This window comes from Rattus norvegicus, unplaced genomic scaffold (assembly GCF_021556685.1).
Source record: "Rattus norvegicus strain SHRSP/BbbUtx unplaced genomic scaffold, alternate assembly SHRSP_T2T unassigned-0000063, whole genome shotgun sequence".
Taxonomy (NCBI): Eukaryota; Metazoa; Chordata; class Mammalia; order Rodentia; family Muridae; genus Rattus; species Rattus norvegicus.
In genome coordinates, this window is record NW_028238803.1 from 148915 (window position 1) to 174371 (window position 25457).

The window sequence follows — 25457 nt, forward strand, 5'->3', positions numbered from 1 at the left end:
GGTTGGGGATTTAACTCAGTGGTAGAGCTCTTGCCAGGCAATCAAAATCAGGAGCTCAGGAGCTCAGGAGCTCAGGAGCTCAGGAGCTCAGGAGCTCAGGAGCTCAGGAGCTCAGGAGCTCAGGAGCTCAGGAGCTCAGGAGCTCAGGAGCTCAGGAGCTCAGGAGCTCAGGAGCTCAGGAGCTCAGGAGCTCAGGAGCTCAGGAGCTCAGGAGCTCAGGAGGAGATTTCAGGACAGCAGGGATACACAGTGAGACCATGTGCGTAACAAACCAACAGAAACCAAAACAACAAAGCAACCTTAAAAAACCCATCCCAGAACAAACCAAACCACACCAACAAACAGAAATAGACTTTACAACTTTTTTAAAAAAGATGTATTTCTTATATATAAGTACACTGTAGCTGTCTTCAGACACACCAGAAGAGGGCATCAGATCTCACTACAGATGGCTGTGAGACACCATGTCGTTGCTGGGATTTGAACTCAGAACCTCTGGAAGAGCAGTCAGTGCTCTTAACCACTAAGCCATCCTTCCAGCCCGACTTCACAACTTTTATTTTGCCTTTTTTTTTCCTTTCCCAGAGCTAAGGATCGAACCCAGGGCCTTGTGCTTGCTAGGCATGTGCCCTACGACTGAGTTAAATCCCCAACCCTAAAAATAGACTTTAAAAATGTCAGAGGAACCCCTCCTCTAGGATGTGCCTGAGCTGAATCACATAGGCGGGAGACTCTGCAGAATCCGCGGCCCTGAGCATCTGAGCGCGCTTCAAGTCTCCGATTAAATTTTAAAAATGGCCTCCAATAAAACTACATTGCAAAAATTGGGAAAAAAAAAACAGAATGGAAAGAGTAAAAGAGTTGAAGATGCTGAGCCTGAAGAATTTGTGGTAGAAAAAGTACTGAACCATTGTGTAGTGAACTATTTCGTGAAGTGGAAGGGGTTTACAGATGCCGATAATACTTGGGTACCAGGAGAAAATTTAGATTGTCCAGAATTAATTGAAGCACTTCTTCATTCTCGAAAAGCTGGTAAAGAAAACGATTGTCCAAAAAGGAAATCTTTATCTGATAGTGAATCCGATGAGAGCAAATCGAAGAAGAGAGATGCTGCTGACAAGCAAAGGAGGCGAATATGAAGTGGCCTCAGATTGTCATCGCCTTCTATGAGGAGTGGCTGATTTGGCATTCTTGTACCGAAATGAAGTACAATAATTGTTTGCATATATAAATACACAATATTATATATATATGTATATAAAAATATATATATATATATATGAATGATCTGGATCTTGGGTTTTGAATTACTAGTGTGGATCAAAGAGCATCCTGATGAAAATCAAGTCTGATATGCTAGTTTTGAAAGCATTGGCAGTAGTTGGGAGATTTTTGGTTTTCGTTCTGCGTCAAAAGGCACTGACTCCTTTGAGCGAGTGAGAGCTCTCTGTAGTTGCTTCCTGTAACAGTAGAGTACTTGACACCATGTTGTATTTCCTCGGCTTGAAGAACAGCTTTTCTTAAACACTGGGGAGATTTTACAGTCATGACTCAAGTCAGAACTTATTTTTAACTGGGACACAGAAGGACCATTCTGGTTTGTGTGTGTGTGTGTGTGTGTGTGTGTGTGTGTGTGTGTGTGCGTTTGTTTGTATGCAGTGTATGCATAAAACACTTACATAACCTGTCTGTTTTAGCTTGCTTTTAATACTCAAAAGAGCTGAACGTGAAAACACAGGTTGATGAGAGGCCATCAGCCTGACCATTTTCCTGATACCATAACCTTTCGGATTAAGCAGAGTCTGTAATGTATTGGATAGTTTAAAAGCAAGCCCATCAGAATTGATGTATTATCAAATAAATACAGTAGTTTATTTTCATACCAACTCCACCTTCAGAAAACGGAATTAAACGAAGTAGTAGCTTGATTTAACAACAAGACTTGGCCTAGTGTGGTGGTGTGCACCTTTAATGCCAGAACTCTAGAGGCAGGTGGAGCTGTGATTTAAGAGGCCAGCTGATCTACAGAGGCAGGTCCGAGTCAGCTGTTCTGTGTAAAGGTTCCTCTGGTTGAAACATTCCTTTGTAGGAAGTTAAAATCTGTACTAAAAGGTTATGATTCATGGAATCTGTTTGATGTGGAAGTAGAATCATGGTTAGAGCTGATGTTGGCCATTAAGTCCTGCTGTGGTTTAGTCCCTGGAAGCTCTGGTTGGTTGGTGTTGTTGTTCATATGGGGTCTCAAGTCCTTCAAGCTCTTTTAGTCCTTTCTCTGATTTCTTCAACTGGGGTCCTGCGCTCAGTTCACTGGTTTGTTGCTCGCATTCACCTATGTATCTGCCGTATTCTGGCTGTGTCAATGAATAGTTTTATATTCCTTAAAAAAATGTCAGAAGAGCCTACAGCCATACCACCCGGAACGCGCCCGATCTCGTCTGATCTCGGAAGCTAAGCAGGGTCGGGCATGCTTAGTACGTGGATGGGAGACCACCTGGGATACCGGGTGCTGTAGGCTTTTGGGGGTTGGGGATTTAACTCAGTGGTAGAGCTCTTGCCAGGCAATCAAAATCAGGAGCTCAGAGCTCAGGAGCTCAGGAGCTCAGGAGCTCAGGAGCTCAGGAGCTCAGGAGCTCAGGAGCTCAGGAGCTCAGGAGCTCAGCTCAGGAGCTCAGGAGCTCAGGAGCTCAGGAGCTCAGGAGCTCAGGAGATTTCAGGACAGCAGGGATACACAGTGAGACCATGTGCGTAACAAACCAACAGAAACCAAACAACAAAGCAACCTTAAAAAACCCATCCCTAACCAAACCAAACCACACCAACAAACAGAAATAGACTTTACAACTTTTTTAAAAAGATGTATTTCTTATATATAAGTACACTGTAGCTGTCTTCAGACACACCAGAAGAGGGCATCAGATCTCACTACAGATGGCTGAGAAACACCATGTCGTTGCTGGGATTTGAACTCAGAACCTCTGGAAGAGCAGTCAGTGCTCTTAACCACTAAGCCATCCTTCCAGCCCGACTTTACAACTTTTATTTTGCCTTTTTTTTTCCTTCCCCAGAGCTAAGGATCGAACCCAGGGCCTTGTGCTTGCAGGCATGTGCCCTACGACTGAGTTAAATCCCCAACCCTAAAAATAGACTTTAAAAATGTCAGAGGAACCCCTCCTCTAGGATGTGCCTGAGCTGAATCACATAGGCGAGACTCTGCAGAATCCGCGGCCCTGAGCATCTGAGCGCGCTTCAAGTCTCCGATTAAATTTTAAAAATGGCCTCCAATAAAACTACATTGCAAAAATTGGGAAAAAAAAACAGAATGGAAAGAGTAAAAGAGTTGAAGATGCTGAGCCTGAAGAATTTGTGGTAGAAAAAGTACTGAACCATTGTGTAGTGAACTATTTCGTGAAGTGGAAGGGGTTTACAGATGCCGATAATACTTGGGTACCAGGAGAAAATTTATATTGTCCAGAATTAATTGAAGCACTTCTTCATTCTCGAAAAGCTGGTAAAGAAAACGATTGTCCAAAAAGGAAATCTTTATCTGATAGTGAATCCGATGAGAGCAAATCGAAGAAGAGAGATGCTGCTGACAAGCAAAGGAGGCGAATATGAAGTGGCCTCAGATTGTCATCGCCTTCTATGAGGAGTGGCTGATTTGGCATTCTTGTACCGAAATGAAGTACAATAATTGTTTGCATATATAAATACACAATATATATATATATAAATAAAAAATATATATATATGATCTGGATCTTGGGTTTTGAATTACTAGTGTGGATCAAAGAGCATCCTGATGAAAATCAAGTCTGATATGCTAGTTTTGAAAGCATTGGCAGTAGTTGGGAGATTTTTGGTTTTCGTTCTGCGTCAAAAGGCACTGACTCCTTTGAGCGAGTGAGAGCTCTCTGTAGTTGCTTCCTGTAACAGTAGAGTACTTGACACCATGTTGTATTTCCTCGGCTTGAAGAACAGCTTTTCTTAAACACTGGGGAGATTTTACAGTCATGACTCAAGTCAGAACTTATTTTTAACTGGGACACAGAAGGACCATTCTGGTTTGTGTGTGTGTGTGTGTGTGTGTGTGTGTGTGTGTGTGTGTGCGCGCGCGTTTGTTTGTATGCAGTGTATGCATAAAACACTTACATAACCTGTCTGTTTTAGCTTGCTTTTAATACTCAAAAGAGCTGAACGTGAAAACACAGGTTGATGAGAGGCCATCAGCCTGACCATTTTCCTGATACCATAACCTTTCGGATTAAGCAGAGTCTGTAATGTATTGGATAGTTTAAAAGCAAGCCCATCAGAATTGATGTATTATCAAATAAATACAGTAGTTTATTTTCATACCAACTCCACCTTCAGAAAACGGAATTAAACGAAGTAGTAGCTTGATTTAACAACAAGACTTGGCCTAGTGTGGTGGTGTGCACCTTTAATGCCAGAACTCTAGAGGCAGGTGGAGCTGTGATTTAAGAGGCCAGCTGATCTACAGAGGCAGGTCCGAGTCAGCTGTTCTGTGTAAAGGTTCCTCTGGTTGAAACATTCCTTTGTAGGAAGTTAAAATCTGTACTAAAAGGTTATGATTCATGGAATCTGTTTGATGTGGAAGTAGAATCATGGTTAGAGCTGATGTTGGCCATTAAGTCCTGCTGTGGTTTAGTCCCTGGAAGCTCTGGTTGGTTGGTGTTGTTGTTCATATGGGGTCTCAAGTCCCTTCAAGCTCTTTTAGTCCTTTCTCTGATTTCTTCAACTGGGGTCCTGCGCTCAGTTCACTGGTTTGTTGCTCGCATTCACCTATGTATCTGCCGTATTCTGGCTGTGTCAATGAATAGTTTTATATTCCTTAAAAAAATGTCAGAAGAGCCTACAGCCATACCACCCGGAACGCGCCCGATCTCGTCTGATCTCGGAAGCTAAGCAGGGTCGGGCATGCTTAGTACGTGGATGGGAGACCACCTGGGATACCGGGTGCTGTAGGCTTTTGGGGGTTGGGGATTTAACTCAGTGGTAGAGCTCTTGCCAGGCAATCAAAATCAGGAGCTCAGGAGCTCAGGAGGAGCTCAGGAGCTCAGGAGGAGCTCAGGAGGAGCTCAGGAGGAGCTCAGGAGGAGCTCAGGAGGAGCTCAGGAGGAGCTCAGGAGGAGCTCAGGAGGAGCTCAGGAGGAGCTCAGGAGGAGCTCAGGAGGAGCTCAGGAGCTCAGGAGGAGCTCAGGAGGAGCTCAGGAGCTCAGGAGGAGCTCAGGAGCTCAGGAGCTCAGGAGGAGCTCAGGAGCTCAGGAGGAGCTCAGGAGCTCAGGAGCTCAGGAGGAGCTCAGGAGCTCAGGAGCTCAGGAGCTCAGGAGCTCAGGAGCTCAGGAGGAGCTCAGGAGCTCAGGAGCTCAGGAGGAGCTCAGGAGCTCAGGAGGAGCTCAGGAGCTCAGGAGGAGCTCAGGAGCTCAGGAGGAGCTCAGGAGCTCAGGAGGAGCTCAGGAGCTCAGGAGGAGCTCAGGAGCTCAGGAGGAGCTCAGGAGCTCAGGAGGAGCTCAGGAGCTCAGGAGCTCAGGAGGAGATTTCAGGACAGCAGGGATACACAGTGAGACCATGTGCGTAACAATCCAACAGAAACCAAAACAACAAAGCAACCTTAAAAAACCCATCCCAAAACAAACCAAACCACACCAACAAACAGAAATAGACTTTACAACTTTTTTAAAAAAGATGTATTTCTTATATATAAGTACACTGTAGCTGTCTTCAGACACACCAGAAGAGGGCATCAGATCTCACTACAGATGGCTGTGAGACACCATGTCGTTGCTGGGATTTGAACTCAGAACCTCTGGAAGAGCAGTCAGTGCTCTTAACCACTAAGCCATCCTTCCAGCCCGACTTCACAACTTTTATTTTGCCTTTTTTTTTCCTTCCCCAGAGCTAAGGATCGAACCCAGGGCCTTGTGCTTGCTAGGCATGTGCCCTACGACTGAGTTAAATCCCCAACCCTAAAAATAGACTTTAAAAATGTCAGAGGAACCCCTCCTCTAGGATGTGCCTGAGCTGAATCACATAGGCGGGAGACTCTGCAGAATCCGCGGCCCTGAGCATCTGAGCGCGCTTCAAGTCTCCGATTAAATTTTAAAAATGGCCTCCAATAAAACTACATTGCAAAAATTGGGAAAAAAAAAACAGAATGGAAAGAGTAAAAGAGTTGAAGATGCTGAGCCTGAAGAATTTGTGGTAGAAAAAGTACTGAACCATTGTGTAGTGAACTATTTCGTGAAGTGGAAGGGGTTTACAGATGCCGATAATACTTGGGTACCAGGAGAAAATTTAGATTGTTCAGAATTAATTGAAGCACTTCTTCATTCTCGAAAAGCTGGTAAAGAAAACGATTGTCCAAAAAGGAAATCTTTATCTGATAGTGAATCCGATGAGAGCAAATCGAAGAAGAGAGATGCTGCTGACAAGCAAAGGAGGCGAATATGAAGTGGCCTCAGATTGTCATCGCCTTCTATGAGGAGTGGCTGATTTGGCATTCTTGTACCGAAATGAAGTACAATAATTGTTTGCATATATAAATACACAATATTATATATATGTATATAAAAATATATATATATATATGAATGATCTGGATCTTGGGTTTTGAATTACTAGTGTGGATCAAAGAGCATCCTGATGAAAATCAAGTCTGATATGCTAGTTTTGAAAGCATTGGCAGTAGTTGGGAGATTTTTGGTTTTCGTTCTGCGTCAAAAGGCACTGACTCCTTTGAGTGAGTGAGAGCTCTCTGTAGTTGCTTCCTGTAACAGTAGAGTACTTGACACCATGTTGTATTTCCTCGGCTTGAAGAACAGCTTTTCTTAAACACTGGGGAGATTTTACAGTCATGACTCAAGTCAGAACTTATTTTTAACTGGGACACAGAAGGACCATTCTGGTTTGTGTGTGTGTGTGTGTGTGTGTGTGTGTGTGTGCGCGCGTTTGTTTGTATGCAGTGTATGCATAAAACACTTACATAACCTGTCTGTTTTAGCTTGCTTTTAATACTCAAAAGAGCTGAACGTGAAAACACAGGTTGATGAGAGGCCATCAGCCTGACCATTTTCCTGATACCATAACCTTTCGGATTAAGCAGAGTCTGTAATGTATTGGATAGTTTAAAAGCAAGCCCATCAGAATTCATGTATTATCAAATAAATACAGTAGTTTATTTTCATACCAACTCCACCTTCAGAAAACGGAATTAAACGAAGTAGTAGCTTGATTTAACAACAAGACTTGGCCTAGTGTGGTGGTGTGCACCTTTAATGCCAGAACTCTAGAGGCAGGTGGAGCTGTGATTTAAGAGGCCAGCTGATCTACAGAGGCAGGTCCGAGTCAGCTGTTCTGTGTAAAGGTTCCTCTGGTTGAAACATTCCTTTGTAGGAAGTTAAAATCTGTACTAAAAGGTTATGATTCATGGAATCTGTTTGATGTGGAAGTAGACTCATGGTTAGAGCTGATGTTGGCCATTAAGTCCTGCTGTGGTTTAGTCCCTGGAAGCTCTGGTTGGTTGGTGTTGTTGTTCATATGGGGTCTCAAGTCCCTTCAAGCTCTTTTAGTCCTTTCTCTGATTTCTTCAACTGGGGTCCTGCGCTCAGTTCACTGGTTTGTTGCTCGCATTCACCTATGTATCTGCCGTATTCTGGCTGTGTCAATGAATAGTTTTATATTCCTTAAAAAAATGTCAGAAGAGCCTACAGCCATACCACCCGGAACGCGCCCGATCTCGTCTGATCTCGGAAGCTAAGCAGGGTCGGGCATGCTTAGTACGTGGATGGGAGACCACCTGGGATACCGGGTGCTGTAGGCTTTTGGGGGTTGGGGATTTACTCAGTGGTAGAGCTCTTGCCAGGCAATCAAAATCAGGAGCTCAGGAGCTCAGCTCAGGAGCTCAGGAGCTCAGGAGCTCAGGAGCTCAGGAGCTCAGGAGCTCAGGAGCTCAGGAGCTCAGGAGCTCAGGAGCTCAGGAGCTCAGGAGCTCAGGAGCTCAGGAGCTCAGGAGCTCAGGAGGAGATTTCAGGACAGCAGGGATACACAGTGAGACCATGTGCGTAACAAACCAACAGAAACCAAAACAACAAAGCAACCTTAAAAAACCCATCCCAGAACAAACCAAACCACACCAACAAACAGAAATAGACTTTACAACTTTTTTAAAAAAGATGTATTTCTTATATATAAGTACACTGTAGCTGTCTTCAGACACACCAGAAGAGGGCATCAGATCTCACTACAGATGGCTGTGAGACACCATGTCGTTGCTGGGATTTGAACTCAGAACCTCTGGAAGAGAAGTCAGTGCTCTTAACCACTAAGCCATCCTTCCAGCCCGACTTCACAACTTTTATTTTGCCTTTTTTTTTCCTTTCCCAGAGCTAAGGATCGAACCCAGGGCCTTGTGCTTGCTAGGCATGTGCCCTACGACTGAGTTAAATCCCCAACCCTAAAAATAGACTTTAAAAATGTCAGAGGAACCCCTCCTCTAGGATGTGCCTGAGCTGAATCACATAGGCGGGAGACTCTGCAGAATCCGCGGCCCTGAGCATCTGAGCGCGCTTCAAGTCTCCGATTAAATTTTAAAAATGGCCTCCAATAAAACTACATTGCAAAAATTGGGAAAAAAAAAACAGAATGGAAAGAGTAAAAGAGTTGAAGATGCTGAGCCTGAAGAATTTGTGGTAGAAAAAGTACTGAACCATTGTGTAGTGAACTATTTCGTGAAGTGGAAGGGGTTTACAGATGCCGATAATACTTGGGTACCAGGAGAAAATTTAGATTGTTCAGAATTAATTGAAGCACTTCTTCATTCTCGAAAAGCTGGTAAAGAAAACGATTGTCCAAAAAGGAAATCTTTATCTGATAGTGAATCCGATGAGAGCAAATCGAAGAAGAGAGATGCTGCTGACAAGCAAAGGAGGCGAATATGAAGTGGCCTCAGATTGTCATCGCCTTCTATGAGGAGTGGCTGATTTGGCATTCTTGTACCGAAATGAAGTACAATAATTGTTTGCATATATAAATACACAATATTATATATATATGTATATAAAAATATATATATATATGAATGATCTGGATCTTGGGTTTTGAATTACTAGTGTGGATCAAAGAGCATCCTGATGAAAATCAAGTCTGATATGCTAGTTTTGAAAGCATTGGCAGTAGTTGGGAGATTTTTGGTTTTCGTTCTGCGTCAAAAGGCACTGACTCCTTTGAGCGAGTGAGAGCTCTCTGTAGTTGCTTCCTGTAACAGTAGAGTACTTGACACCATGTTGTATTTCCTCGGCTTGAAGAACAGCTTTTCTTAAACACTGGGGAGATTTTACAGTCATGACTCAAGTCAGAACTTATTTTTAACTGGGACACAGAAGGACCATTCTGGTTTGTGTGTGTGTGTGTGTGTGTGTGTGTGTGTGTGTGTGTGTGTGCGCGCGCGTTTGTTTGTATGCAGTGTATGCATAAAACACTTACATAACCTGTCTGTTTTAGCTTGCTTTTAATACTCAAAAGAGCTGAACGTGAAAACACAGGTTGATGAGAGGCCATCAGCCTGACCATTTTCCTGATACCATAACCTTTCGGATTAAGCAGAGTCTGTAATGTATTGGATAGTTTAAAAGCAAGCCCATCAGAATTGATGTATTATCAAATAAATACAGTAGTTTATTTTCATACCAACTCCACCTTCAGAAAACGGAATTAAACGAAGTAGTAGCTTGATTTAACAACAAGACTTGGCCTAGTGTGGTGGTGTGCACCTTTAATGCCAGAACTCTAGAGGCAGGTGGAGCTGTGATTTAAGAGGCCAGCTGATCTACAGAGGCAGGTCCGAGTCAGCTGTTCTGTGTAAAGGTTCCTCTGGTTGAAACATTCCTTTGTAGGAAGTTAAAATCTGTACTAAAAGGTTATGATTAATGGAATCTGTTTGATGTGGAAGTAGAATCATGGTTAGAGCTGATGTTGGCCATTAAGTCCTGCTGTGGTTTAGTCCCTGGAAGCTCTGGTTGGTTGGTGTTGTTGTTCATATGGGGTCTCAAGTCCCTTCAAGCTCTTTTAGTCCTTTCTCTGATTTCTTCAACTGGGGTCCTGCGCTCAGTTCACTGGTTTGTTGCTCGCATTCACCTATGTATCTGCCGTATTCTGGCTGTGTCAATGAATAGTTTTATATTCCTTAAAAAAATGTCAGAAGAGCCTACAGCCATACCACCCGGAACGCGCCCGATCTCGTCTGATCTCGGAAGCTAAGCAGGGTCGGGCATGCTTAGTACGTGGATGGGAGACGACCTGGGATACCGGGTGCTGTAGGCTTTTGGGGGTTGGGGATTTAACTCAGTGGTAGAGCTCTTGCCAGGCAATCAAAATCAGGAGCTCAGGAGCTCAGGAGCTCAGGAGCTCAGCTCAGGAGCTCAGGAGCTCAGGAGCTCAGGAGCTCAGGAGCTCAGGGAGCTCAGGAGCTCAGGAGGAGGATTTCAGGACAGCAGGGATACACAGTGAGACCATGTGCGTAACAAACCAACAGAAACCAAAACAACAAAGCAACCTTAAAAAACCCATCCCAAAACAAACCAAACCACACCAACAAACAGAAATAGACTTTACAACTTTTTTAAAAAAGATGTATTTCTTATATATAAGTACACTGTAGCTGTCTTCAGACACACCAGAAGAGGGCATCAGATCTCACTACAGATGGCTGTGAGACACCATGTCGTTGCTGGGATTTGAACTCAGAACCTCTGGAAGAGCAGTCAGTGCTCTTAACCACTAAGCCATCCTTCCAGCCCGACTTTACAACTTTTATTTTGCCTTTTTTTTTCCTTCCCCAGAGCTAAGGATCGAACCCAGGGCCTTGTGCTTGCTAGGCATGTGCCCTACGACTGAGTTAAATCCCCAACCCTAAAAATAGACTTTAAAAATGTCAGAGGAACCCCTCCTCTAGGATGTGCCTGAGCTGAATCACATAGGCGGGAGACTCTGCAGAATCCGCGGCCCTGAGCATCTGAGCGCGCTTCAAGTCTCCGATTAAATTTTAAAAATGGCCTCCAATAAAACTACATTGCAAAAATTGGGAAAAAAAAAAACAGAATGGAAAGAGTAAAAGAGTTGAAGATGCTGAGCCTGAAGAATTTGTGGTAGAAAAAGTACTGAACCATTGTGTAGTGAACTATTTCGTGAAGTGGAAGGGGTTTACAGATGCCGATAATACTTGGGTACCAGGAGAAAATTTAGATTGTCCAGAATTAATTGAAGCACTTCTTCATTCTCGAAAAGCTGGTAAAGAAAACGATTGTCCAAAAAGGAAATCTTTATCTGATAGTGAATCCGATGAGAGCAAATCGAAGAAGAGAGATGCTGCTGACAAGCAAAGGAGGCGAATATGAAGTGGCCTCAGATTGTCATCGCCTTCTATGAGGAGTGGCTGATTTGGCATTCTTGTACCGAAATGAAGTACAATAATTGTTTGCATATATAAATACACAATATTATATATATATGTATATAAAATATATATATATATATATATATATATATATGAATGATCTGGATCTTGGGTTTTGAATTACTAGTGTGGATCAAAGAGCATCCTGATGAAAATCAAGTCTGATATGCTAGTTTTGAAAGCATTGGCAGTAGTTGGGAGATTTTTGGTTTTCGTTCTGCGTCAAAAGGCACTGACTCCTTTGAGCGAGTGAGAGCTCTCTGTAGTTGCTTCCTGTAACAGTAGAGTACTTGACACCATGTTGTATTTCCTCGGCTTGAAGAACAGCTTTTCTTAAACACTGGGGAGATTTTACAGTCATGACTCAAGTCAGAACTTATTTTTAACTGGGACACAGAAGGACCATTCTGGTTTGTGTGTGTGTGTGTGTGTGTGTGTGTGTGTGTGTGTGTGTGCGCGCGCGTTTGTTTGTATGCAGTGTATGCATAAAACACTTACATAACCTGTCTGTTTTAGCTTGCTTTTAATACTCAAAAGAGCTGAACGTGAAAACACAGGTTGATGAGAGGCCATCAGCCTGACCATTTTCCTGATACCATAACCTTTCGGATTAAGCAGAGTCTGTAATGTATTGGATAGTTTAAAAGCAAGCCCATCAGAATTGATGTATTATCAAATAAATACAGTAGTTTATTTTCATACCAACTCCACCTTCAGAAAACGGAATTAAACGAAGTAGTAGCTTGATTTAACAACAAGACTTGGCCTAGTGTGGTGGTGTGCACCTTTAATGCCAGAACTCTAGAGGCAGGTGGAGCTGTGATTTAAGAGGCCAGCTGATCTACAGAGGCAGGTCCGAGTCAGCTGTTCTGTGTAAAGGTTCCTCTGGTTGAAACATTCCTTTGTAGGAAGTTAAAATCTGTACTAAAAGGTTATGATTCATGGAATCTGTTTGATGTGGAAGTAGAATCATGGTTAGAGCTGATGTTGGCCATTAAGTCCTGCTGTGGTTTAGTCCCTGGAAGCTCTGGTTGGTTGGTGTTGTTGTTCATATGGGGTCTCAAGTCCCTTCAAGCTCTTTTAGTCCTTTCTCTGATTTCTTCAACTGGGGTCCTGCGCTCAGTTCACTGGTTTGTTGCTCGCATTCACCTATGTATCTGCCGTATTCTGGCTGTGTCAATGAATAGTTTTATATTCCTTAAAAAAATGTCAGAAGAGCCTACAGCCATACCACCCGGAACGCGCCCGATCTCGTCTGATCTCGGAAGCTAAGCAGGGTCGGGCATGCTTAGTACGTGGATGGGAGACCACCTGGGATACCGGGTGCTGTAGGCTTTTGGGGGTTGGGGATTTAACTCAGTGGTAGAGCTCTTGCCAGGCAATCAAAATCAGGAGCTCAGGAGCTCAGGAGCTCAGGAGCTCAGGAGCTCAGGAGCTCAGGAGCTCAGGAGCTCAGGGAGCTCAGGAGCTCAGGAGCTCAGGAGCTCAGGAGCTCAGGAGCTCAGGAGCTCAGGAGCTCAGGAGATTTCAGGACAGCAGGGATACACAGTGAGACCATGTGCGTAACAAACCAACAGAAACCAAAACAACAAAGCAACCTTAAAAAACCCATCCCAAACCAAACCAAACCACACCAACAAACAGAAATAGACTTTACAACTTTTTTAAAAAAGATGTATTTCTTATATATAAGTACACTGTAGCTGTCTTCAGACACACCAGAAGAGGGCATCAGATCTCACTACAGATGGCTGTGAGACACCATGTCGTTGCTGGGATTTGAACTCAGAACCTCTGGAAGAGCAGTCAGTGCTCTTAACCACTAAGCCATCCTTCCAGCCCGACTACACAACTTTTATTTTGCCTTTTTTTTTCCTTTCCCAGAGCTAAGGATCGAACCCAGGGCCTTGTGCTTGCTAGGCATGTGCCCTACGACTGAGTTAAATCCCCAACCCTAAAAATAGACTTTAAAAATGTCAGAGGAACCCCTCCTCTAGGATGTGCCTGAGCTGAATCACATAGGCGGGAGACTCTGCAGAATCCGCGGCCCTGAGCATCTGAGCGCGCTTCAAGTCTCCGATTAAATTTTAAAAATGGCCTCCAATAAAACTACATTGCAAAAATTGGGAAAAAAAAAAAAACAGAATGGAAAGAGTAAAAGAGTTGAAGATGCTGAGCCTGAAGAATTTGTGGTAGAAAAAGTACTGAACCATTGTGTAGTGAACTATTTCGTGAAGTGGAAGGGGTTTACAGATGCCGATAATACTTGGGTACCAGGAGAAAATTTAGATTGTTCAGAATTAATTGAAGCACTTCTTCATTCTCGAAAAGCTGGTAAAGAAAACGATTGTCCAAAAAGGAAATCTTTATCTGATAGTGAATCCGATGAGAGCAAATCGAAGAAGAGAGATGCTGCTGACAAGCAAAGGAGGCGAATATGAAGTGGCCTCAGATTGTCATCGCCTTCTATGAGGAGTGGCTGATTTGGCATTCTTGTACCGAAATGAAGTACAATAATTGTTTGCATATATAAATACACAATATTATATATATATGTATATAAAAATATATATATATATATGAATGATCTGGATCTTGGGTTTTGAATTACTAGTGTGGATCAAAGAGCATCCTGATGAAAATCAAGTCTGATATGCTAGTTTTGAAAGCATTGGCAGTAGTTGGGAGATTTTTGGTTTTCGTTCTGCGTCAAAAGGCACTGACTCCTTTGAGCGAGTGAGAGCTCTCTGTAGTTGCTTCCTGTAACAGTAGAGTACTTGACACCATGTTGTATTTCCTCGGCTTGAAGAACAGCTTTTCTTAAACACTGGGGAGATTTTACAGTCATGACTCAAGTCAGAACTTATTTTTAACTGGGACACAGAAGGACCATTCTGGTTTGTGTGTGTGTGTGTGTGTGTGTGTGTGTGTGTGTGTGTGCGCGCGCGTTTGTTTGTATGCAGTGTATGCATAAAACACTTACATAACCTGTCTGTTTTAGCTTGCTTTTAATACTCAAAAGAGCTGAACGTGAAAACACAGGTTGATGAGAGGCCATCAGCCTGACCATTTTCCTGATACCATAACCTTTCGGATTAAGCAGAGTCTGTAATGTATTGGATAGTTTAAAAGCAAGCCCATCAGAATTGATGTATTATCAAATAAATACAGTAGTTTATTTTCATACCAACTCCACCTTCAGAAAACGGAATTAAACGAAGTAGTAGCTTGATTTAACAACAAGACTTGGCCTAGTGTGGTGGTGTGCACCTTTAATGCCAGAACTCTAGAGGCAGGTGGAGCTGTGATTTAAGAGGCCAGCTGATCTACAGAGGCAGGTCCGAGTCAGCTGTTCTGTGTAAAGGTTCCTCTGGTTGAAACATTCCTTTGTAGGAAGTTAAAATCTGTACTAAAAGGTTATGATTCATGGAATCTGTTTGATGTGGAAGTAGAATCATGGTTAGAGCTGATGTTGGCCATTAAGTCCTGCTGTGGTTTAGTCCCTGGAAGCTCTGGTTGGTTGGTGTTGTTGTTCATATGGGGTCTCAAGTCCCTTCAAGCTCTTTTAGTCCTTTCTCTGATTTCTTCAACTGGGGTCCTGCGCTCAGTTCACTGGTTTGTTGCTCGCATTCACCTATGTATCTGCCGTATTCTGGCTGTGTCAATGAATAGTTTTATATTCCTTAAAAAAATGTCAGAAGAGCCTACAGCCATACCACCCGGAACGCGCCCGATCTCGTCTGATCTCGGAAGCTAAGCAGGGTCGGGCATGCTTAGTACGTGGATGGGAGACGACCTGGGATACCGGGTGCTGTAGGCTTTTGGGGGTTGGGGATTTAACTCAGTGGTAGAGCTCTTGCCAGGCAATCAAAATCAGGAGCTCAGGAGCTCAGGAGCTCAGGAGCTCAGGAGCTCAGGAGCTCAGGAGCTCAGGAGCTCAGGAGCTCAGGAGCTCAGGAGCTCAGGAGCTCAGGAGCTCAGGAGCTCAGGAGGAGATTTCAGGACAGCAGGGATACACAGTGAGACCATGTGCGTAACAAACCAACAGAAACCAAAACAACAAAGCAACCTTAAAAAACCCATCCCAAAACAAACCAAACCACACCAACAAACAGAAATAGACTTTACAACTTTTTTAAAAAAGATGTATTTCTTATATATAAGTACACTGTAGCTGTCTTCAGACACACCAGAAGAGGGCATCAGATCTCACTACAGATGGCTGTGAGACACCATGTCGTTGCTGGGATTTGAACTCAGAACCTCTGGAAGAGCAGTCAGTGCTCTTAACCACTAAGCCATCCTTCCAGCCCGACTTTACAACTTTTATTTTGCCTTTTTTTTTCCTTCCCCAGAGCTAAGGATCGAACCCAGGGCCTTGTGCTTGCTAGGCATGTGCCCTACGACTGAGTTAAATCCCCAACCCTAAAAATAGACTTTAAAAATGTCAGAGGAACCCCTCCTCTAGGATGTGCCTGAGCTGAATCACATAGGCGGGAGACTCTGCAGAATCCGCGGCCCTGAGCATCTGAGCGCGCTTCAAGTCTCCGATTAAATTTTAAAAATGGCCTCCAATAAAACTACATTGCAAAAATTGGGAAAAAAAAAAACAGAATGGAAAGAGTAAAAGAGTTGAAGATGCTGAGCCTGAAGAATTTGTGGTAGAAAAAGTACTGAACCATTGTGTAGTGAACTATTTCGTGAAGTGGAAGGGGTTTACAGATGCCGATAATACTTGGGTACCAGGAGAAAATTTAGATTGTCCAGAATTAATTGAAGCACTTCTTCATTCTCGAAAAGCTGGTAAAGAAAACGATTGTCCAAAAAGGAAATCTTTATCTGATAGTGAATCCGATGAGAGCAAATCGAAGAAGAGAGATGCTGCTGACAAGCAAAGGAGGCGAATATGAAGTGGCCTCAGATTGTCATCGCCTTCTATGAGGAGTGGCTGATTTGGCATTCTTGTACCGAAATGAAGTACAATAATTGTTTGCATATATAAATACACAATATTATATATATATGTATATAAAATATATATATATATATATATATATATATATGAATGATCTGGATCTTGGGTTTTGAATTACTAGTGTGGATCAAAGAGCATCCTGATGAAAATCAAGTCTGATATGCTAGTTTTGAAAGCATTGGCAGTAGTTGGGAGATTTTTGGTTTTCGTTCTGCGTCAAAAGGCACTGACTCCTTTGAGCGAGTGAGAGCTCTCTGTAGTTGCTTCCTGTAACAGTAGAGTACTTGACACCATGTTGTATTTCCTCGGCTTGAAGAACAGCTTTTCTTAAACACTGGGGAGATTTTACAGTCATGACTCAAGTCAGAACTTATTTTTAACTGGGACACAGAAGGACCATTCTGGTTTGTGTGTGTGTGTGTGTGTGTGTGTGTGTGTGTGTGTGTGTGCGCGCGCGTTTGTTTGTATGCAGTGTATGCATAAAACACTTACATAACCTGTCTGTTTTAGCTTGCTTTTAATACTCAAAAGAGCTGAACGTGAAAACACAGGTTGATGAGAGGCCATCAGCCTGACCATTTTCCTGATACCATAACCTTTCGGATTAAGCAGAGTCTGTAATGTATTGGATAGTTTAAAAGCAAGCCCATCAGAATTGATGTATTATCAAATAAATACAGTAGTTTATTTTCATACCAACTCCACCTTCAGAAAACGGAATTAAACGAAGTAGTAGCTTGATTTAACAACAAGACTTGGCCTAGTGTGGTGGTGTGCACCTTTAATGCCAGAACTCTAGAGGCAGGTGGAGCTGTGATTTAAGAGGCCAGCTGATCTACAGAGGCAGGTCCGAGTCAGCTGTTCTGTGTAAAGGTTCCTCTGGTTGAAACATTCCTTTGTAGGAAGTTAAAATCTGTACTAAAAGGTTATGATTCATGGAATCTGTTTGATGTGGAAGTAGAATCATGGTTAGAGCTGATGTTGGCCATTAAGTCCTGCTGTGGTTTAGTCCCTGGAAGCTCTGGTTGGTTGGTGTTGTTGTTCATATGGGGTCTCAAGTCCCTTCAAGCTCTTTTAGTCCTTTCTCTGATTTCTTCAACTGGGGTCCTGCGCTCAGTTCACTGGTTTGTTGCTCGCATTCACCTATGTATCTGCCGTATTCTGGCTGTGTCAATGAATAGTTTTATATTCCTTAAAAAAATGTCAGAAGAGCCTACAGCCATACCACCCGGAAAGCGCCCGATCTCGTCTGATCTCGGAAGCTAAGCAGGGTCGGGCATGCTTAGTACGTGGATGGGAGACCACCTGGGATACCGGGTGCTGTAGGCTTTTGGGGGTTGGGGATTTAACTCAGTGGTAGAGCTCTTGCCAGGCAATCAAAATCAGGAGCTCAGGAGCTCAGGAGCTCAGGAGCTCAGGAGCTCAGGAGCTCAGGAGCTCAGGAGCTCAGGAGCTCAGGAGCTCAGGAGCTCAGGAGCTCAGGAGCTCAGGAGCTCAGGAGATTTCAGGACAGCAGGGATACACAGTGAGACCATGTGCGTAACAAACCAACAGAAACCAAAACAACAAAGCAACCTTAAAAAACCCATCCCAAACCAAACCAAACCACACCAACAAACAGAAATAGACTTTACAACTTTTTTAAAAAAGATGTATTTCTTATATATAAGTACACTGTAGCTGTCTTCAGACACACCAGAAGAGGGCATCAGATCTCACTACATATGGCTGTGAGACACCATGTCGTTGCTGGGATTTGAACTCAGAACCTCTGGAAGAGCAGTCAGTGCTCTTAACCACTAAGCCATCCTTCCAGCCCGACTTTACAACTTTTATTTTGCCTTTTTTTTTCCTTCCCCAGAGCTAAGGATCGAACCCAGGGCCTTGTGCTTGCTAGGCATGTGCCCTACGACTGAGTTAAATCCCCAACCCTAAAAATAGACTTTAAAAATGTCAGAGGAACCCCTCCTCTAGGATGTGCCTGAGCTGAAGCACATAGGCGGGAGACTCTGCAGAATCCGCGGCCCTGAGCATCTGAGCGCGCTTCAAGTCTCCGATTAAATTTTAAAAATGGCCTCCAATAAAACTACATTGCAAAAATTGGGAAAAAAAAAAACAGAATGGAAAGAGTAAAAGAGTTGAAGATGCTGAGCCTGAAGAATTTGTGGTAGAAAAAGTACTGAACCATTGTGTAGTGAACTATTTCGTGAAGTGGAAGGGGTTTACAGATGCCGATAATACTTGGGTACCAGGAGAAAATTTAGATTGTCCAGAATTAATTGAAGCACTTCTTCATTCTCGAAAAGCTGGTAAAGAAAACGATTGTCCAAAAAGGAAATCTTTATCTGATAGTGAATCCGATGAGAGCAAATCGAAGAAGAGAGATGCTGCTGACAAGCAAAGGAGGCGAATATGAAGTGGCCTCAGATTGTCATCGCCTTCTATGAGGAGTGGCTGATTTGGCATTCTTGTACCGAAATGAAGTACAATAATTGTTTGCATATATAAATACACAATAGTATATATATATATGTATATAAAATATACATATATATATATATATATATATATATATATATGAATGATCTGGATCTTGGGTTTTGAATTACTAGTGTGGATCAAAGAGCATCCTGATGAAAATCACGTCTGATATGCTAGTTTTGAAAGCATTGGCAGTAGTTGGGAGATTTTTGGTTTTCGTTCTGCGTCAAAAGGCACTGACTCCTTTGAGCGAGTGAGAGCTCTCTGTAGTTGCTTCCTGTAACAGTAGAGTACTTGACACCATGTTGTATTTCCTCGGCTTGAAGAACAGCTTTTCTTAAACACTGGGGAGATTTTACAGTCATGACTCAAGTCAGAACTTATTTTTAACTGGGACACAGAAGGACCATTCTGGTTTGTGTGTGTGTGTGTGTGTGTGTGTGTGTGTGTGTGTGTGTGTGTGCGCGCGTTTGTTTGTATGCAGTGTATGCATAAAACACTTACATAACCTGTCTGTTTTAGCTTGCTTTTAATACTCAAAAGAGCTGAACGTGAAAACACAGGTTGATGAGAGGCCAGCAGCCTGACCATTTTCCTGATACCATAACCTTTCGGATTAAGCAGAGTCTGTAATGTATTGGATAGTTTAAAAGCAAGCCCATCAGAATTGATGTATTATCAAATAAATACAGTAGTTTATTTTCATACCAACTCCACCTTCAGAAAACGGAATTAAACAAAGTAGTAGCTTGATTTAACAACAAGACTTGGCCTAGTGTGGTGGTGTGCACCTTTAATGCCAGAACTCTAGAGGCAGGTGGAGCTGTGATTTAAGAGGCCAGCTGATCTACAGAGGCAGGTCCGAGTCAGCTGTTCTGTGTAAAGGTTCCTCTGGTTGAAACATTCCTTTGTAGGAAGTTAAAATCTGTACTAAAAGGTTATGATTCATGGAATCTGTTTGATGTGGAAGTAGAATCATGGTTAGAGCTGATGTTGGCCATTAAGTCCTGCTGTGGTTTAGTCCCTGGAAGCTCTGGTTGGTTGGTGTTGTTGTTCATATGGGGTCTCAAGTCCCTTCAAGCTCTTTTAGTCCTTTCTCTGATTTCTTCAACTGGGGTCCTGCGCTCAGTTCACTGGTTTGTTGCTCGCATTCACCTATGTATCTGCCGTATTCTGGCTGTGTCAATGAATAGTTTTATATTCCTTAAAAAAATGTCAGAAGAGCCTACAGCCATACCACCCGGAACGCGCCCGATCTCGTCTGATCTCGGAAGCTAAGCAGGGTCGGGCATGCTTAGTACGTGGATGGGAGACCACCTGGGATACCGGGTGCTGTAGGCTTTTGGGGGTTGGGGATTTAACTCAGTGGTAGAGCTCTTGCCAGGCAATCAAAATCAGGAGCTCCGGAGCTCCGGAGTTCAGGAGCTCAGGAGCTCAGGAGCTCAGGAGCTCAGGAGCTCAGGAGCTCAGGAGATTTCAGGACAGCAGGGATACACAGTGAGACCATGTGCGTAACAAACCAACAGAAACCAAAACAACAAAGCAACCTTAAAAAACCCATCCCAAACCAAACCAAACCACACCAACAAACAGAAATAGACTTTACAACTTTTTTAAAAAAGATGTATTTCTTATATATAAGTACACTGTAGCTGTCTTCAGACACACCAGAAGAGGGCATCAGATCTCACTACAGATGGCTGTGAGACACCATGTCGTTGCTGGGATTTGAACTCAGAACCTCTGGAAGAGCAGTCAGTGCTCTTAACCACTAAGCCATCCTTCCAGCCCGACTTTACAACTTTTATTTTGCCTTTTTTTTTCCTTCCCCAGAGCTAAGGATCGAACCCAGGGCCTTGTGCTTGCTAGGCATGTGCCCTACGACTGAGTTAAATCCCCAACCCTAAAAATAGACTTTAAAAATGTCAGAGGAACCCCTCCTCTAGGATGTGCCTGAGCTGAAGCACATAGGCGGGAGACTCTGCAGAATCCGCGGCCCTGAGCATCTGAGCGCGCTTCAAGTCTCCGATTAAATTTTAAAAATGGCCTCCAATAAAACTACATTGCAAAAATTGGGAAAAAAAAAAACAGAATGGAAAGAGTAAAAGAGTTGAAGATGCTGAGCCTGAAGAATTTGTGGTAGAAAAAGTACTGAACCATTGTGTAGTGAACTATTTCGTGAAGTGGAAGGGGTTTACAGATGCCGATAATACTTGGGTACCAGGAGAAAATTTAGATTGTCCAGAATTAATTGAAGCACTTCTTCATTCTCGAAAAGCTGGTAAAGAAAACGATTGTCCAAAAAGGAAATCTTTATCTGATAGTGAATCCGATGAGAGCAAATCGAAGAAGAGAGATGCTGCTGACAAGCAAAGGAGGCGAATATGAAGTGGCCTCAGATTGTCATCGCCTTCTATGAGGAGTGGCTGATTTGGCATTCTTGTACCGAAATGAAGTACAATAATTGTTTGCATATATAAATACACAATATTATATATATATGTATATATTTTATATACATATATATATATATATATGAATGATCTGGATCTTGGGTTTTGAATTACTAGTGTGGATCAAAGAGCATCCTGATGAAAATCACGTCTGATATGCTAGTTTTGAAAGCATTGGCAGTAGTTGGGAGATTTTTGGTTTTCGTTCTGCGTCAAAAGGCACTGACTCCTTTGAGCGAGTGAGAGCTCTCTGTAGTTGCTTCCTGTAACAGTAGAGTACTTGACACCATGTTGTATTTCCTCGGCTTGAAGAACAGCTTTTCTTAAACACTGGGGAGATTTTACAGTCATGACTCAAGTCAGAACTTATTTTTAACTGGGACACAGAAGGACCATTCTGGTTTGTGTGTGTGTGTGTGTGTGTGTGTGTGTGTGTGTGTGTGTGTGTGTGTGCGCGCGTTTGTTTGTATGCAGTGTATGCATAAAACACTTACATAACCTGTCTGTTTTAGCTTGCTTTTAATACTCAAAAGAGCTGAACGTGAAAACACAGGTTGATGAGAGGCCAGCAGCCTGACCATTTTCCTGATACCATAACCTTTCGGATTAAGCAGAGTCTGTAATGTATTGGATAGTTTAAAAGCAAGCCCATCAGAATTGATGTATTATCAAATAAATACAGTAGTTTATTTTCATACCAACTCCACCTTCAGAAAACGGAATTAAACAAAGTAGTAGCTTGATTTAACAACAAGACTTGGCCTAGTGTGGTGGTGTGCACCTTTAATGCCAGAACTCTAGAGGCAGGTGGAGCTGTGATTTAAGAGGCCAGCTGATCTACAGAGGCAGGTCCGAGTCAGCTGTTCTGTGTAAAGGTTCCTCTGGTTGAAACATTCCTTTGTAGGAAGTTAAAATCTGTACTAAAAGGTTATGATTCATGGAATCTGTTTGATGTGGAAGTAGAATCATGGTTAGAGCTGATGTTGGCCATTAAGTCCTGCTGTGGTTTAGTCCCTGGAAGCTCTGGTTGGTTGGTGTTGTTGTTCATATGGGGTCTCAAGTCCCTTCAAGCTCTTTTAGTCCTTTCTCTGATTTCTTCAACTGGGGTCCTGCGCTCAGTTCACTGGTTTGTTGCTCGCATTCACCTATGTATCTGCCGTATTCTGGCTGTGTCAATGAATAGTTTTATATTCCTTAAAAAAATGTCAGAAGAGCCTACAGCCATACCACCCGGAACGCGCCCGATCTCGTCTGATCTCGGAAGCTAAGCAGGGTCGGGCATGCTTAGTACGTGGATGGGAGACCACCTGGGATACCGGGTGCTGTAGGCTTTTGGGGGTTGGGGATTTAACTCAGTGGTAGAGCTCTTGCCAGGCAATCAAAATCAGGAGCTCCGGAGCTCCGGAGTTCAGGAGCTCAGGAGCTCAGGAGCTCAGGAGCTCAGGAGCTCAGGAGCTCAGGAGATTTCAGGACAGCAGGGATACACAGTGAGACCATGTGCGTAACAAACCAACAGAAACCAAAACAACAAAGCAACCTTAAAAAACCCATCCCAAACCAAACCAAACCACACCAACAAACAGAAATAGACTTTACAACTTTTTTAAAAAAGATGTATTTCTTATATATAAGTACACTGTAGCTGTCTTCAGACACACCAGAAGAGGGCATCAGATCTCACTACAGATGGCTGTGAGACACCATGTCGTTGCTGGGATTTGAACTCAGAACCTCTGGAAGAGCAGTCAGTGCTCTTAACCACTAAGCCATCCTTCCAGCCCGACTTTACAACTTTTATTTTGCCTTTTTTTTTCCTTCCCCAGAGCTAAGGATCGAACCCAGGGCCTTGTGCTTGCTAGGCATGTGCCCTACGACTGAGTTAAATCCCCAACCCTAAAAATAGACTTTAAAAATGTCAGAGGAACCCCTCCTCTAGGATGTGCCTGAGCTGAATCACATAGGCGGGAGACTCTGCAGAATCCGCGGCCCTGAGCATCTGAGCGCGCTTCAAGTCTCCGATTAAATTTTAAAAATGGCCTCCAATAAAACTACATTGCAAAAATTGGGAAAAAAAAACAGAATGGAAAGAGTAAAAGAGTTGAAGATGCTGAGCCTGAAGAATTTGTGGTAGAAAAAGTACTGAACCATTGTGTAGTGAACTATTTCGTGAAGTGGAAGGGGTTTACAGATGCCGATAATACTTGGGTACCAGGAGAAAATTTAGATTGTCCAGAATTAATTGAAGCACTTCTTCATTCTCGAAAAGCTGGTAAAGAAAACGATTGTCCAAAAAGGAAATCTTTATCTGATAGTGAATCCGATGAGAGCAAATCGAAGAAGAGAGATGCTGCTGACAAGCAAAGGAGGCGAATATGAAGTGGCCTCAGATTGTCATCGCCTTCTATGAGGAGTGGCTGATTTGGCATTCTTGTACCGAAATGAAGTACAATAATTGTTTGCATATATAAATACACAATATTATATATATATGTATATATTTTATATACATATATATATATATATATATGAATGATCTGGATCTTGGGTTTTGAATTACTAGTGTGGATCAAAGAGCATCCTGATGAAAATCACGTCTGATATGCTAGTTTTGAAAGCATTGGCAGTAGTTGGGAGATTTTTGGTTTTCGTTCTGCGTCAAAAGGCACTGACTCCTTTGAGCGAGTGAGAGCTCTCTGTAGTTGCTTCCTGTAACAGTAGAGTACTTGACACCATGTTGTATTTCCTCGGCTTGAAGAACAGCTTTTCTTAAACACTGGGGAGATTTTACAGTCATGACTCAAGTCAGAACTTATTTTTAACTGGGACACAGAAGGACCATTCTGGTTTGTGTGTGTGTGTGTGTTTGTGTGTGTGTGTGTGTGTGTGTGTGTGTGTGTGTGTGTGTGTGCGCGCGTTTGTTTGTATGCAGTGTATGCATAAAACACTTACATAACCTGTCTGTTTTAGCTTGCTTTTAATACTCAAAAGAGCTGAACGTGAAAACACAGGTTGATGAGAGGCCATCAGCCTGACCATTTTCCTGATACCATAACCTTTCGGATTAAGCAGAGTCTGTAATGTATTGGATAGTTTAAAAGCAAGCCCATCAGAATTGATGTATTATCAAATAAATACAGTAGTTTATTTTCATACCAACTCCACCTTCAGAAAACGGAATTAAACAAAGTAGTAGCTTGATTTAACAACAAGACTTGGCCTAGTGTGGTGGTGTGCACCTTTAATGCCAGAACTCTAGAGGCAGGTGGAGCTGTGATTTAAGAGGCCAGCTGATCTACAGAGGCAGGTCCGAGTCAGCTGTTCTGTGTAAAGGTTCCTCTGGTTGAACCATTCCTTTGTAGGAAGTTAAAATCTGTACTAAAAGGTTATGATTCATGGAATCTGTTTGATGTGGAAGTAGAATCATGGTTAGAGCTGATGTTGGCCATTAAGTCCTGCTGTGGTTTAGTCCCTGGAAGCTCTGGTTGGTTGGTGTTGTTGTTCATATGGGGTCTCAAGTCCCTTCAAGCTCTTTTAGTCCTTTCTCTGATTTCTTCAACTGGGGTCCTGCGCTCAGTTCACTGGTTTGTTGCTCGCATTCACCTATGTATCTGCCGTATTCTGGCTGTGTCAATGAATAGTTTTATATTCCTTAAAAAAATGTCAGAAGAGCCTACAGCCATACCACCCGGAACGCGCCCGATCTCGTCTGATCTCGGAAGCTAAGCAGGGTCGGGCATGCTAAGTACGTGGATGGGAGACCACCTGGGATACCGGGTGCTGTAGGCTTTTGGGGGTTGGGGATTTAACTCAGTGGTAGAGCTCTTGCCAGGCAATCAAAATCAGGAGCTCAGGAGCTCAGGAGGAGCTCAGGAGGAGCTCAGGAGGAGCTCAGGAGGAGCTCAGGAGGAGCTCAGGAGGAGCTCAGGAGGAGCTCAGGAGGAGCTCAGGAGGAGCTCAGGAGGAGCTCAGGAGGAGCTCAGGAGGAGCTCAGGAGGAGCTCAGGAGGAGCTCAGGAGCTCAGGAGGAGATTTCAGGACAGCAGGGATACACAGTGAGACCATGTGCGTAACAAACCAACAGA

The 25457-nt window shown here is 43.1% G+C and overlaps 10 pseudogenes; all 10 read left to right on the top strand.

Annotated features, from left to right (window-relative positions):
• The first annotated feature begins 2397 nt into the window (after window positions 1-2397).
• Window positions 2398-2515, top strand: LOC147997782 (5S ribosomal RNA; annotated as a pseudogene).
• Window positions 2516-4868: 2353 nt separating this feature from the next.
• On the top strand, window positions 4869-4986 carry LOC147997783 (5S ribosomal RNA; annotated as a pseudogene).
• Window positions 4987-7719: 2733 nt separating this feature from the next.
• LOC147997784 (5S ribosomal RNA) lies at window positions 7720-7837 on the top strand (annotated as a pseudogene).
• Window positions 7838-10217: 2380 nt separating this feature from the next.
• On the top strand, window positions 10218-10335 carry LOC147997785 (5S ribosomal RNA; annotated as a pseudogene).
• A 2349-nt stretch (window positions 10336-12684) lies between these two features.
• LOC147997786 (5S ribosomal RNA) lies at window positions 12685-12802 on the top strand (annotated as a pseudogene).
• Window positions 12803-15169: 2367 nt separating this feature from the next.
• Window positions 15170-15287, top strand: LOC147997787 (5S ribosomal RNA; annotated as a pseudogene).
• A 2366-nt stretch (window positions 15288-17653) lies between these two features.
• On the top strand, window positions 17654-17771 carry LOC147997788 (5S ribosomal RNA; annotated as a pseudogene).
• A 2375-nt stretch (window positions 17772-20146) lies between these two features.
• Window positions 20147-20264, top strand: LOC147997789 (5S ribosomal RNA; annotated as a pseudogene).
• A 2325-nt stretch (window positions 20265-22589) lies between these two features.
• LOC147997790 (5S ribosomal RNA) lies at window positions 22590-22707 on the top strand (annotated as a pseudogene).
• A 2337-nt stretch (window positions 22708-25044) lies between these two features.
• LOC147997791 (5S ribosomal RNA) lies at window positions 25045-25162 on the top strand (annotated as a pseudogene).
• The last annotated feature ends 295 nt before the right edge of the window (window positions 25163-25457 follow it).